Here is a 15708-nt window from a genome sequence, read left to right as displayed (position 1 = left end):
AATAAAGCAAGTGTCTAGGATGCAACAAGAGAGTAGACTTTGTTATCGTTGATGAACTATAATTACTATAAAATGGTTTTAACTAATTAACTTACTTAATTTACTGCTTAACATGTCCATTTACACAAGCACATAAATGAGAGCTGCCTAAGGTTATAATAGTAGAAGTCTCGCCTGACACCACTGAGAAAAACAAATTATATACAAGGTCTTTTTTGAACTTTAGAACAAGTACTCTTTGTGTGCTCAGCAAATGTACCATGTGAAAATGTAGTTTTCAAAATAGTGCATTAAACACTTACCATTGCTTTTACTGTAATACGATAAACCTGATATTCTAGATTTCCCCGTTTTCAGTAGTTTTTAAACTTAAGTAGTAAAAATGAAAACAAAAGTAAATATAGACAGTTGACCAATTGAATGCTTTAGAATGATTTAAAAATAATCTGTGGAAATATAGATTTTACCACTTAAAACTTATTTTGCTCCTATACCCCTCCCTTAGCCTAATTCTACTGTTGTCTCACTATGTGTGGTGTTTGATCCTGAGAAACGAGATATGTGAGAATCAAGAGAACGATTTACAAAAATTTGTGCAACCAATCTCATGAAGACTATTGAAAATGTAAGCACAGGTTTTAGTCAACTTTAACTTTGTTTGATTCAGAAGGTGCAGACAGGTCTCCAGATGTTTTCAAAGAGTCCAGTTGAGTCAAAGCTTTTACTGGCTAATTGTTTCAAGCTATCAGTTTGCTATTACTTCCCAAGTGTCCTTTTGGAGATACTATCCCTCGAACCTTCCAAATGTTTCTTTTGTGTGACTGATTTACAGGTGGAAAGTTTTTTAAGACACAAAGAGGAATCAGACACCTGTTGCTGAGCGCGCTAATCTCCCTGGGTGTTTTATAGCCTCATCATACTCACACTGAGGATTAGGTGATGGGGCTAATGCGCGGAGCTCTGCACATTGTTGTCATGTAGACAAGGTGTCTGGAGCATATCATGCCTTACAGAGAAAGGCGCTCCATCTGTATATATAAATTATATATAGGTGCACACACACGCAGGGGAAAACACAGGATTTCTAGAAGAAAGTTTCCATATATGTTCTTCAGAAGAAAACATATATTTTAACACTATTAGACCAATGCAGACTTCAAGTAATTTAAACATACACTGGTAGAAAAGGAGTGTGCAAAAAGCGTACACTCATCCATAAGAATAAATTTATTTTTTGTGCCCTCTAAATGTGTGTCCAGTTTATATCACCATAATCAATGAGTACTTTCACCTGCCCTACACTAGATGCAAAAAGATACCCCTCCAAAGGGCATATTTACGCTTATGCTAAAATTCTGCTTAGCCCTTCTTGCATAAACACGCCCACCGATGTAGCAATGCTCCGTCACACCCCAGTTCCCCCCTAGTGTAGACCCCATGGAAATGTGTACGGCTCTTCATCACCCGTTGTTGTATGTGCCCATCTTTAGAGCTTGTGCAGTGCGATTTCATTCATGAGACATTCAAAAAATGTTGTAACTAAATAATAGATATGACGGTCTACAACCCCTTCATCAGGACCACATAAAGAACATATGTTATGTGGTCCGGATGACAGGGTTGTAGCCTCAAAATGTTCATCTGGTTAAATTTTTTTCCACCTAGTCTGGTGTTAGCCCTTTACAAATGTCCATTGAGTGACGCCACTTACTTTCTATTGCATTATTCCGTGTTGTATGTGGAGGGCTCCGGGGCCATCATGCTATACATAGAGTGGAGTGCCGGATTCCATATAAGATATATACATATCTTTAATCAAATGCATACATAACTCAAAGAATAAATGTTCCGTGCTAATCTGAAACAGCAGCAAACCTGAATTAGCCCTTTTTAACGTGTAAAGAAAATGGACACTCCATTAGTGCAATAGGTTTTTAAAAATGTTTTGCACTTTTAATAAAATACAAATAATCTGCTCATCTTTATAGAAATAAATTCAGGCATATATAAAATACTGCACTAAGGGCCTAATTCAAGGTTGATTGCAAAAGTAAAATTCTCCTCTAATGGGCAACACCATGTGCAGTGCAGGTGGGGCAGCTATAACATGTGCAGAGAGAGTTAGATTTGGGTGGGGTGTGTTCAAACTGAAATCTAAATTGCAGTGTAAAAATAAGGCAGCCAGTATTTACCCTGCACAGAAACAAAATAACCCACCCAAATCTAACTCTCTCTGCACATGTTATATCTGCCCCACCTGCAGTGTACATGGTTTTGCCCATTAGAGGAAGATTTAGCTTTTGCAATCATCCTTGAATTAAGCCCTAAATGGATTAGACTTGAAGAGTTGCACTCATTACTCTTGGGATACAGAGAGAGTAGGCAGGACCAGTAATATTTAGTAACACATACACAAATACCAAGGAAAAGAATACAACACAGTGAACTTATCTTGCACATATATAATACATGATATTTGAATACTTTGCTTAGCGTATTTAGCCCCGCAGGTGAGAAAAGATGGGGCTTCCCACTGATTCATCTAAGGATAATTAATACAATTCATTATTTTAATTACAGAGTACAGAACTCTCTATTTATTCTTAAGAATAAGGTGTCTTGCTAATCCAGTGCTACCATGCGCAACATAGCATTCCCTGGACAATTCTGCTGTAGAAACAATATGAGCATGAGCAGACAGGTACTGACACTACCTGTAGGGGTCACTGTTACCCTTTATATAACCCATTACACTATATGTAGTTATGATTATTTATATTAGCTTTCGGTCATTGTTACTCTGTTACATGCTAGTTTGTCCACCAGTCCAATATAAAGCTTTATCACTGAGACTGGGCAACTGGAATTGGGAAAGGATATGGGTAGAGCCTGGGAATGCCATTCAGTAGCACATAAGTGACTCGCTATGGCTTCTGACCTATATTACAGGATGCTTCTCCTGAGACGTCATGCCCCATCCGACAGATCTCTAAAGTCCTGAATACTGTCAAATACAGTGATAGGGTGCCTGGTTCTACATTGAAAGGCTGGAGACAGCTACTATACTAGGATGTGTTTCGTACATTCTATTTTACTATTCATGTGTGATTTAATTGCGTGATCATTTTTAATATACAGTATCGTGTTTATAGCCGCAGTGGTATCAGCTCCTTTCCTTTTATTGCTGTATTCCTGTGAAATATACAAGCAGCACTGATATGAATGGACCATTGTGAATTTTTTTTGTGTATAATTTCATTGCAATGAGTAAGGTCACCTTAATTAGATTAAATTATTATACAACATTTAAAACTGTATGGATAATTACACAGAAAAATGCACACAAATGCATCTTGCACAAATAATACATGTCATTAATGTAATCTTAATTTTGTTTCTTGAACTACTTTTAAGACAACTAAAGAGTATGTGGTTAGCCTGTGTATATGTTATAAAGTTAAGTCAGCCACTAGATGTCACCACCGCTGTTCTAAATCATGAAAACATCAACATATACTGCGTTAGCAACAAAATAAAAAGCTAAGCAAAAGGCATTTTAAAGTTCAGCTTCTAAGACGCTGAACATTTGCATGTACTCATTATAAATAAAGGACATTGCATTCTAATATTCATCTCCTCCGTGTACATTTGCAAAACATGATTGCCACGGACACAGATCTCTTTTATTTCATTATTTAGGTATATACAGTATATATATATATATATATATATATAACAGACTTGGAAACTGCGGCACTCGTGATTGATGAAGAAGAAATACACTTTAATGAGTCAAGCCCATAGTAAAAATGCCATACACGCCCAACGTTTCGGTGCCATGCACCGTTGTCAAGGCACGCATGCAGAAAGAAACAAACATAGGGGGTAATTCTGAGTTGATAGCAGCAGGATTTTTGATAGCAATTGGGCAAAACCATGTGCACTGCAGGGGAGGCAGATATAACATGTGCAGAGAGAGTTAGATTTGGGTGGGTTATTTTATTTCTGTGCAGGGTAAATACTGGCTGCTTTATTTTTACACTGCAATTTAGATTGCAGATTGAACTCACCACACCCAAATCTAACTCTCTCTGCAAATGTTATATCTGCCTCCCCTGCAGTGCACATGGTTTTGCCCAACTGCTAAAAAAATTCCTGCTGCGATCAACTTGGAATTACCCCCATAACACATAGATTACACTCACCTAAATAGATGGTAAATCACTGCCCAGCGGGAGAGCCGGGTCCGGCGTTCGCATCCGCCCGCCTAAGCCGCCGGTGCGTCACGTCCGGTGACGTCAGACGGCATCCGCTTTGGTTTCCATGGCAACACGTCCCAATTCCCTGGCGACGCGTCTGTTAGCCGGGCCAAATGCAGGATGTCTCTAACTCATCTCCCCGGCCCTCACCGCGGGCGTCTACAGTAAAGCAGAAATGCATGATCACAGAATGGGGAAAAAAAACATTCAAATGCTAGTGTTAAAATATGTGTATAACAAATTACTCATTACTGTGAATAATGCATATAGAGGACGGCAAGTGGTCACACGGACCATAGCAACAACAATCTGTGACTGGGCCAAAATTTCAGTGGTTGTCTTAGCTAAGATGCGTATCAATTTGCAGGAACCTGGATGTTGCACATATCCAAGTGCCCGCTGACCAGATCACAGAGAGCTTGAAGAAGTCATCAGGACGAAACGTGTTGGGCTCTCCCTCTGTGACCCTCTACCTACAAGTTAAGACTCTCCTTTATTTATTCTGGTTTTTGAACATTGTTAGTCACATTATTTATTTATTTTTTATGTAAAACTTGGTTTTAGAACCTTGTGTATGTGTTTTTATAACACAGTCCATCCCCTCTTCCCACTTTTTTAGTATTGCACATTTTTTACTGTCATACTATTTGTATTTTACCTGTACCAAATACATTTGTATATTTTATTTTATTATATACATGGATTGAAACATATTTTTTATTACACCGGTGGTCGCCAGTACCCTTATACCATTTTGCCCATAAACCATTACCACAGTAACTCACCACTACTGCATACTTAAGGGACGGCAGACGCCCAAAATTATTGGGAGTGTTTTTAGTCGGGTGTATCTATAACATTTGTGGCGCTTGCACATTCTCTATTTTATTAAATATATATATGTATATATATATATATATATATATATATACATACATATACACACATTACATACTGTACTCCTAAGTAAGAGTGCATCAGAAGTCTGGACAAGCTCCTTTTTATTTTCAAAGCCTATTCAGATTGTTTATTGTCTTTTAGAGTAAATTATGACTTCCATTTAGATAATTATTTTTCTGAATGACTGACTCGGTTAGAGCCTGCAGGGAATCCTAACCTATTTGGTAGGTCATGCACTAACAGCGAATTGTGACCTCCAGGTCATAGTTGGTCATCAGAATATTCATTAAATTGTTTACTGGTTTCAACACTATAATAATCAGTGTCAATTATGAGTGTAGTTTTCCAAGGTATTAAATGCTTTCGAGCTTAATATCTGTTTTAGAACCAAAATTGATTTTGGATTCGTTTTCATTTCAAATGTTCAACATGCTACTGAATTTATTAACAGGAGTAGAACAGTTTCTCTTCTCTTCTCCATCTACAACAAAGCTCTGTCCTCTATCTTAAACGAGAACTCTTTATTACATTTATATAATCACTTTGCAAGTCTCATTTTATTTCTGTCTGTGTAATTTCATGTGTCCTGTAGATTTCTATACAAATGAGGGACCCTAGAAACCTGAGGCATCAGTTTCACATCTTAGGTTTCACACCTTCGGATGCACGGCATACTAATATTAAACAGAACATTTTTCTCTGGAAATAAGATGTTTTCTTAGCAATATATCAATATAGGATAGTCTTAATGAATGGTGGGAACGTTCAAATGGTTCCATTCATTTGCATGTCCAGTCGTAGCATTTTGAGGTGCTGCTAACAGATTAGCACATACACAATTTATCAGTCATTAGGTTAGTATTGGCAAACCAAGATTTATTACTAGGTCAAGGTTTAGGACCTCCACATCTTGCATGGAACCCATGGGAATCAGTTTTGTTATGCTACATTTTATACTTATAGTTACTTATGCAAAGTGGCACAGTGTTTTATTCAGTCAGGAAACTGGTTAGCAGCTCATTGTTCAATAATACAAATCTGTACAAGTCTGTGACACAATTGTAATATACAAGGCCTACTACCAGGGCCAGATTAACATTGTTGCAGATGGAGCTACAGTTCCCCCACATTAAAATGATCCCGCCTTCATGGCAGGATGCCAGCAGGCCACACAGTCGGCCATAAATGAAAAGTATTAAGTTTGTGTTTGTAGTTTTCTCAGAAAATTGTGCATTTTTTCCACTTTTTATGTATTTAGACAGTGCACATCCATGTGTGTCTCTGACCACACCCACACAGCACTGGTCACATCTCCCCTGCCTATTTCTGCGCAATTTCACCCCGTGTGGGGGGGAATTTTGCAGGATTTGTTTGTATGAAGGACATGGAATGGAGTGTAATGGGATTGATCGTGGGACTAAGGGCCTGATTCAGATTTGTAAGTAAAGCAAAAAAAGCAAGTAACTTTGTGTCTGGAATAAACCATGCTGCCATGCTAGGGGAGCAATTCCATTTGTATTTTTTCTGTGCAGGGTAAATACTGGCTGCTTTTGCATGTAGCCCATAAATGCTATGCACATTTATTGGTAAGCTGCTCAATCAGATGGTGATGTCACTCAGGTGCTAAAAGGGAGGGGTAATTCTGGGTAAGAGAAAAACATATAGCTATCCCTAATGCACACTGAGTGAGAAATAACACTACATAATAATCAGATAATACAGAGTTCTTAGTTGCGTATATCTGCAGATATAGGGTTAAGCCCCCAGGCCAAACGGCAAGGCTTCTCACTGGTGGTCCCTAATACTGGGTGTGGGTGCCTTGCCGTTCGGCCTGGGGTCTTAACCCTATATCTGCAGATATACGCAACTATTATCTGATTATTATGTAGTGTTATTTCTCACTCAGTGTGCATTAGGGTTAGCTATATGTTTTTCTCTTGGCCACAAATGCACAGGGTAAATACTGGCTGCTTTAATTTTACATTGCAATTTAGATTTGATTTTGAACAAACCCCACCCAAATCTAAATCTCACTGCACGCTACATTTGCTTTTCTTGCAAATCTGATCCAGGCCCTATCATCAGTCACTGAAGTGCGGAAATCGCTATTCGACGATTTCTGCACTTCTGCGCATGCAATGCAATCACTGTCTTAGTGCTGGCGGGAGGGTGGCATCGCAGCCTTTTTTGGGCATCATTGCGGTGTTGGAGGGGGCGCAGTCTGGCCAACGGAAGCATATCTGGGCTTTTTGCGTGATGTTACACGTAGCCGCTGTGACTCAAAACATGGTGGCCCTGCGCCTGCCTTCGCAGCAAGGCAGGGGGCTACTCTAAAGATGCGAGCACTTCGCTGGTAAAGACTCATCATGTGGGGTGGCCTTGCCCTTTACTGGGTGACCCACCACATACTAGTGGAAGGAGTTGTAGTTTTTCCGAATTTTCGCAAAACTACAACTCATGCTGAATCGGGCTGTAAGTGCATATGTGCAATGATTCTTTTATTTAACAAGCAAAGATGAAATGTCATTTTTAGGAATATGGGGCTATATTCAGTTTGGATCGGTAAAGCAATGCTTTCACATTTTCCCATGTTTGGGCCTAGGTGCACACACAGGGCCCATTTTGCTAGTGTACGGGCTGGAAAATGCGATTGCATCACAGTCATTTGAATGCTTCTGCCTAATTGACAGGTAGAGACATTTTGCGGGGTGGTCAGGGGCGGCAATGCAGTGGGTGGGTCCAGACAGTTTTCAGGGCGGACGTGTGTAATCACAAGTGGACGCTGCAAGTGAAACATGATCGTACTAGCAAAACTGCAACTGAAGCTGAATTAGGGCCTTCATTATTAAAATAAGATAAAGGGGTGCAGGAGCAGATTGGGATGGAAATCCAGACCGGGAAATTTATCCCCTAATGGGGATGGGGTCTGCTGAGACTGGCGGGGTCCCTCCTCATAGGGCCTGATTGTTTGCAATTGTGTCCTTCCTTGCGTCTTTTGCTGGTTGTGTCTGAGACCAGGGGCAGATTGGGAACTAAAGGTGGCACTGACCTGGGCAGCACAAGAGGTATAACATAGCATGTGGCCATGGCAGCATCACTGGATGACAGAGTTGCTGTACTGCAGATAAGGAATAACAGAATGAATGGGAACAATGCAGTGTACTGAGTGCGGAGGGCTGCCTGTCATGTGGGGGGTGGGAGCCACATGATAACACATACAATAGGCCCCACAGACATAACAGCCTACCAGGAATCTTCCTGGTGAGCCCTATGGCCAATCCGCCCCTGAAGGGGTGGGGGAGATTTATTTATAATTCCCTGCATTTGTTGCCCATTTCTCACAGTGTAACGACATAAACAAGTTTCATAATTAGTGAAGATGCTTTAAATTTAACCTGGGCATTAAAAGGCACGTTTCTAGGCACACAATATAAGAAAAACTGTTGCAAATGTACACATTTGAAAGATATGGGGGAAAATTTACTAACCGTCAGTATTGAGTCCATTTCAAACCTGATGGTTAACAACAGGCACCGATGTGCATCGATTTTGACTGTCATTTGAAATCTGACATCATTACTCGTTAGATTTCTTACCCCTATACCTCTGACCAATTAGCTCCTCCCCATTCATTTCTATGGAGAGTGACCTGTCATTCATAATGGGGCTCAGGTAAGCAGTATTGTCAGGTTATTGTTTTGTAAGTGTTGAGATGCCAACATGGACTGAAGAGGACCAGTGGCTGGTTTACCCACTGTCAATATGTGTGTATTGAAACTGTATAAACTGGCTCTGTGAGCTCAAAAAAGAGTATCCTCTTGAGCATTGTAACATCAGACTTCTGAAGAACATCTTGTTTCCTGCTTATTCCCAATACTTTCAACTGGGAATACTTATATTTTTAAGGATACTTTATTGAAGCTAATAAACAACTACCTATTTCCAAAGCTGCTTGTATCTGCTTGTGTCCTGTGACTACAAGTAAAGTGTCAGATGCTTATACTGTATATTCAGTATCCTGAGTTTTCTCCCAGTGTCTATGAAGTCTGCACTACCACAGCTACTGAACCAAAGTAAGCACATAGTGGGGAATTAGCCATCACCATCCAGGAGGTTCTACAGAAGTATGATGACACATACCCAGAAGTAAGTGGTTCCAAGTGACGATGTAGGAAGTGTTGGTAACAGGTGGCTAACAATGGTGTGAAGGACTCCCTATACCCCATGAGTGATGATGTAAGCCCAATCAAGTAACTCACCATCCTGTCACACCTACAGTACCACATAAGATCAGAATTGAATGCTATAAAGAATTATAAGAATTCCAAGATTAGATTTACTGCTTGATTGAAATAATTTAAGTTCTCTTGAGGGAGGCAGACTTTTACAATTGCTCTGCCACTTCGAAGTAAAATAATGGACTCCATAACTTCTCTGCACAAATATTATTATTTCACACTTAATTACACATAGGTGCACAGCATTGGACCTCATAGACTAACAAATTCAATAAGAATTATGGAGAATATGCTAGATTAAATGTATTTAAACCAAAACATATTTCTAAAGCTTAATTATCAAAACACATAGGTGCAGATGTACTAAGCCTCAGAGAGTGGTAAAGTAGAGAGAGATAAACTACAGTACCAAGAAATTGACTCGTCATTTTTAAAACACAGCCTGTAACATGGCAATTAGTAGCTGATTGGCTGGTACTTTACCTGTTTTCATGTTATCCAAAGCTTAGTACTTCTGTCCCTGAATAAGAATGATATAAAGGTTATAATTTCCAAAAATAATAAAATAAATAAGCAATACATTTCAGAACTACGAGACTTACAATGGAGACCTTGAGAACTTCTATTGTGGGGGGCTTCACAAGGATAAGAGGTTAGATGCATTCCCAGCTTGTAGCTGTATCCCCAAGGAATGAATCATTATTGCTGAGAAATATTTATTTTTATGGATACCACATAAATAATTGATAAGATAGAAGGGCCCAGGATTAATAGGGCACCCCTGGGTCTTCCAAACAGGGTCACCTTCTCAAACTAGCAGGGTATAAAGAGAAGTTACATTTGTTAAAAGTGTCCACTTAACTCCGAGCATAGTGATATGACTAGACCACTTGTACAACAGGAAGCATTTGGGATTCACTGATGTGCATCTTCCTTTGTCTTCAGAAGATATGTTACCTCTGTAGCCTTACAGTTGGTGGACCAGGCAATAGGTGAGATTTATTTAGCCACACAAGGCCCACTGCTGTGTGCAGTATATGCACATTCCTTTACTACCTGGGAGAGGAGAGATAAGGAGATCTGAGACACAGACTACTTTTCCTGATGTCATACTGTTTATGTAAACAGCTTGTTCTAAAACAACTGGGCATCTTGATTTCAACAACTGACATACAATTTAATGACACAATGTTTCATACAGAATAACAATTTGCAGGTTATACATAGCAAAACATCATTTCATGATCTCCATTTCACACAACCCCTGAAATCTTTCAGTTGTCTTTTCCGTGCCGATATAACATGTCTGTGGATTGGTTAGCATTGCTGCCTAACACCACTGAGGTCTTCGGTTTGATTCCCACCATAGTCCTAACTATACAAAGATTGTGTATGCTCCCCGTGCTTACATGGGTTTCCTCTGGGTACTCAAGTTTCCTCCACACTCCAAAAATATACTGGTAAGTTAATTTTCTCCTGACAAAAATTACCGTAGTGTTTATGTGTCTGTATCTATGTAACAATGTATTGTACATACTGTAGAAAGAGCTGGATTAAAGCTGTGGGGGGGAGTCTGGGGCACCTAAGATTTGGGGACCCTAAATACCAACATTTGCATGCACATGAATAGGGGATGTGTTCACATATCACATGCTCATTTCACTTAATGCTGGGGGCATGCACATCACTTTCCCAGCAGGTGGGAGCATTCCCTCAATACCTTTCCTCCAGCGAACGGGTTGGACAGAACCCAAAAAAAAGGACTGTCCCACAAAAATTTAAATGGTTGGGGGATATGCATACATAGTCACACAAATATGCATATAAATACATACAAATAGTGACATACATATACATATAAGTAGTGACAAACATACACATAGTCACACATACTCACACACACACATACTGTACATACATATACTTATACGCATATGTACATACAGAGGTGGTGGAGGATTTGGGGAGGGTAGAGAATGGCGCACATGTCACAAGGTTATGATTAATGTCATTACCATACGTCCACACCCTGACTCCACCCTGACTTCTCCCCATGAACACACCATTATGAACTAAATTGAGGCAAATATTAACGAAAGAGATGAAATTCAGCCTTTTTTCCTCATACTTAACTTAGTACATAGATCACTCAGCTAAAATTTAGGAAGAGATAGGAACTCATTTGTTATATATTCTGTTTTTATATTCCTTATACAATGTACTGTCATACCAAGCCATATTAACACAAAACAAGTGACTGTTCTTTCCTTACTCATCGTCTACATACTGTATCTATATTTAATTACATATACTGTAGAGCAGTGGTTCACAACCTTGGTCCTCAAGTACCCCCAACAGTTCATGTTTTCCAGGTCTCCTCACAGGATAGCAGGTGAAATAATTTGCTCCACCTGTGGGTCTTTTATAATGTGTCAGTAAGTAATGAATACACCTGTACAACTGCTAGGTGACCTGGAAAACATGAACTGTTGGGGGTACTTGAGGACCGAGGTTGAGAACCACTGCTGTAGAGCACCAACATACTCCATTGCACTCTACTATTGGGAACAACCATAGGTGGAGATTCAGCACAGATCGCTATTGCTACTAAAAGTGTGATTTTTTTACTATTTCAATTACAAAGAATCGCATGGGTAGTTGCATCCCAGAAATGGAAAAAACGTCCACTGCAGTTTTGCGATGCAGGAACATTAAAGGGATAAATTCAATCTGCATCAAGCCAGCGAATCCACAAATTTGAACATGCTGTTGCATGCAAGTGATCGTAGATGATGTCACCGACCCAGCCGCCAAACGGCTATGACACGCCTGCTTTTTTGCCACCACTCCCACATGACGCTATACTACCACCCTGAACACTCACTTCCTGTCAATCTCTATGCAATCACATCACTTTAAAATTTAGCACATACTACGATCACAATGCAATCCTGACATATGTGCAATTCGTATGCATCGCATGCGCAGTCTTTCAATAATCGGCCAAGTTGCTAAAAAGCAAAATTGCAATCCATGCTGGATGAGGGCCATAGTTCTAAAACAAAACTGGGGGGGGGGGGGGGCAATGTAATAGGGTGTGAGAATCAGAAAGTGAGAGATTATGGTAAAATGTGCCTGTTTATTTAAAGTGCCAATCATTTATACCCCCTTTCACACTGCCAATGCTGGATCCCACCCAGAAATTGGAAGCGGGTCCTTCCCGGGTGGGATCTGGCATTGGGAGCTGCTGCAGGCTTTCCCGACCCGGCAATAAGCCGGGCGGGTTGTCAAGCGAACCACGATTTCGCCAATGCCCCTTTCACACCGCACGCCGACCCTTGTCGACCCGGCAATATGCCGGGTTGATACCGGGTTATTTGTGCGGTGTGAAAGGGGTATTACATTGCAAAACCAGTTTGATTTTGGCATGTAAATGATTGCCACTTTAAAAAACTGGAGAATTTGACAAAATCTATCACTTTCTGATTCTCACACCCTATTACATTCCCCCCCAGTATCAACAGACTGAAAGACAGGTAACAAGGCTCTGCTTGCAAACTTACAATCCATATAAATATTGCAGTATAATGTTCATGTATGGAAACCAAGTATCATTGCACTTGCATAAATTTAACAGGTTATCTTTAGTGATTTAAATATTACTGTATAAAATATAAAGAACTAAAATATGGCAGAGGAAACTCTAGCACTGAAAAACTACTAGAATTGCACATTCAACAGTGAAAAATATTGCTCTATGCTCATTGATCATAATGGTTATGAAATACTGAATCAAGACAATACCACATCTCTTGGTTAATGCAGAATCAAAAGAAAAGAATATTTAAAAGGTTGAGACAAAATACAGTACAAAACATTTGTGGCAATAATGTACAACATAAAGCTATTAATTAGTGAGAATTACACAAACAAGCAGATAATCAGATCAACCAATATAAATGACATATTAAAATCAGCTTTGAATAAAGGAAATATGTAAATTCATAGACATATGGCTCTTGATGGGGAGAACACGGAAAAGCATGGTATGCATGCATGGGTATAACAAAATAAACAAAGCAAACAGAATCAAATGTTACAAAGAATACATTGCTTCTCTTGAAAGTATGCAGCGCAGGTTACTTCAGGTTTTACATCAATCATGCAGTTCAAAATTGATTTCTGTAAGCAAACCAAAATAAATAATTAATGTAATTAGAAACATTAAATAAACAAATACAGGTCATAGTAGCAATTTAAACCTTTTGGGATAAGGGTGTCTAATGTGTAAATCCATTAAACTTCCCAGTTTTAATAGCTTAATGTGATCACTGCCTCTAGGTGATCAGGGTAGATGTTCAATAATTTGAAACCACAGGGAAATGTTCTTATTATGTGCCGTACTTCATTCTAACAATGACATTTTGTCACTGACTTGCTGTGTGGTTTTCCCAATATATAGGAGGAGATTTATCAAATCTTGGAGAGATATAAAGTACAGAAGTTGCTCATACCAACCAATTAGCTTTTTTCTAGCAGAGCCTGTAAATGCCAGTTAGACACTGATTGGTTGGGGTTGCATGGGGCAACTTCTCTCTTCTATTAGGCCCTACACACTGGCCGATTTTTTTAAAGATATGAACGATCTCGTTCATAAATGAACGAGAACTCGTTCATATCTTTCAGTGTGGAGGCTCCAGCGATGAACGATGCGCGGTCCCGCGCTCGTTCATCGCTGGTCCCCCGTCGGCTGTGCATGCAGGCCAATATGGACGATCTCGTCCATATTTGCCTGCAGTTCTATGGAGCCGCGTGACGGGGGGAGTGAAGAAACTTCACTCCCCCTGTCACTGCCCCCCCGCCGCCGGGTCGCTCGTCGGCCGTATCCGCCGTCGGGCAGCTCGGCGGCGGGTCGGCCAGTGTGTAGGGCCCCTGACTCTCAACAAGATTTGATAAATCTCCCTGATAGAATCCCAGAAGGTTATTTTAACCACAAATAATAGTGCAGAACAAATGACCATTCATTTTAAATGATGTCTTACTTCTGGAAAAGTACATTTGGGCAAATTACAGTGCATTTGATCACTGAGCAAGGGAAAGTGCCCTTTTTCATAGTTATAGAAAAGTATGCTTTGCTTGTTTTTTCTCACTCTCCATGTTTGCGTTATTTATTGTATTACTCCTATGCCTTTGATAACAAACCATCATGGATAGTTTACATTTAGTATAAGCTTTTCATACAATTGCCCAATGTTTATTCGGACAGCTCTGGTGTAATATGCTACAGGTTCAGTATAGTTGTGAAACAGGTATTGGTACAGATGTGCTAGAAGTACTTGTGTGTTACAGGTAAAGATGTGGCATGGGTGTTCTATAGGTATACTGTAGGTGTGCTACACACAAATGTGTTATAGACACAGGTGTGGTGCCGCTACAGGTGTGCTATAGGTGCAAGAGTGCTACAGGCAGAGCCGGCCTTAGGCATAGGCAAACTAGGCAAATGCCTAGGGCATTTGGTATGCTTAGGGGCACCAGCAGCTTCTGCTGATTAAAATGATATGCGGCATGCCTATATTCTGTGTATGACTGCGGCTGTATCTGCATACGAAATACTACATTGCAGTGTATTCCTGGAAATCACTGTAATGTAGCATTTCATATGCAGATACAGCCACAGTTGCACACAGAATATAGGCATGCTGCATATTATTTTAATCAGCAGAAGATGCTTGTGCATCCTAGCCACATAGTAATGCAAATAAGATGCATTTTCAGAAACAAAAGGTGCCAGACGTTAGCAGAGCTGCCAGATGACTTATCCAGGCATCTCCTGCAGAACTAGTGGCGGTGCTAGGGGGCACCAGCCAAAATCTTGCCTAGGGCATCATATTGGTTAGGGCCGGCTCTGGCTACAGGCACAGATATACTACAAATGCAGGTGTGTCACAGGTACAGCTATTGTATAGGTGTACTACAGGTACAGATGTGTGAAAAAATTTATTCTATAGTCTACAACTTTTGGTGAAACACAGTTTGCAATGCTCAGATGTGCATCTGTGCTACAGGTATAGGTGTGCTACTGGTACAGGTACACACACTACAGGTATAAATGTGCTACCAGGACAGATTTGCTGCAGATATAGGTGTGCTACAGGTACAGGTATACTACAGGTACAGGTAAGGTATAGGTGTACTACCTACTGATACAGATATCATATAGGTGTACTACCAACGGGTATAGATATCATATATCATTATGTGTACTACAGGTACAGGTGTGTGTAATTTGAATTACATTCTATAACTTCTGG

The sequence above is a fragment of the Pseudophryne corroboree genome, chromosome 4, assembly GCF_028390025.1.
Source record: "Pseudophryne corroboree isolate aPseCor3 chromosome 4, aPseCor3.hap2, whole genome shotgun sequence".
In the NCBI taxonomy this organism is placed as follows: Eukaryota; Metazoa; Chordata; class Amphibia; order Anura; family Myobatrachidae; genus Pseudophryne; species Pseudophryne corroboree.
The sequence above is the reverse complement of the archived record's forward strand: the minus strand, read 5'-3'. Positions refer to the sequence as shown.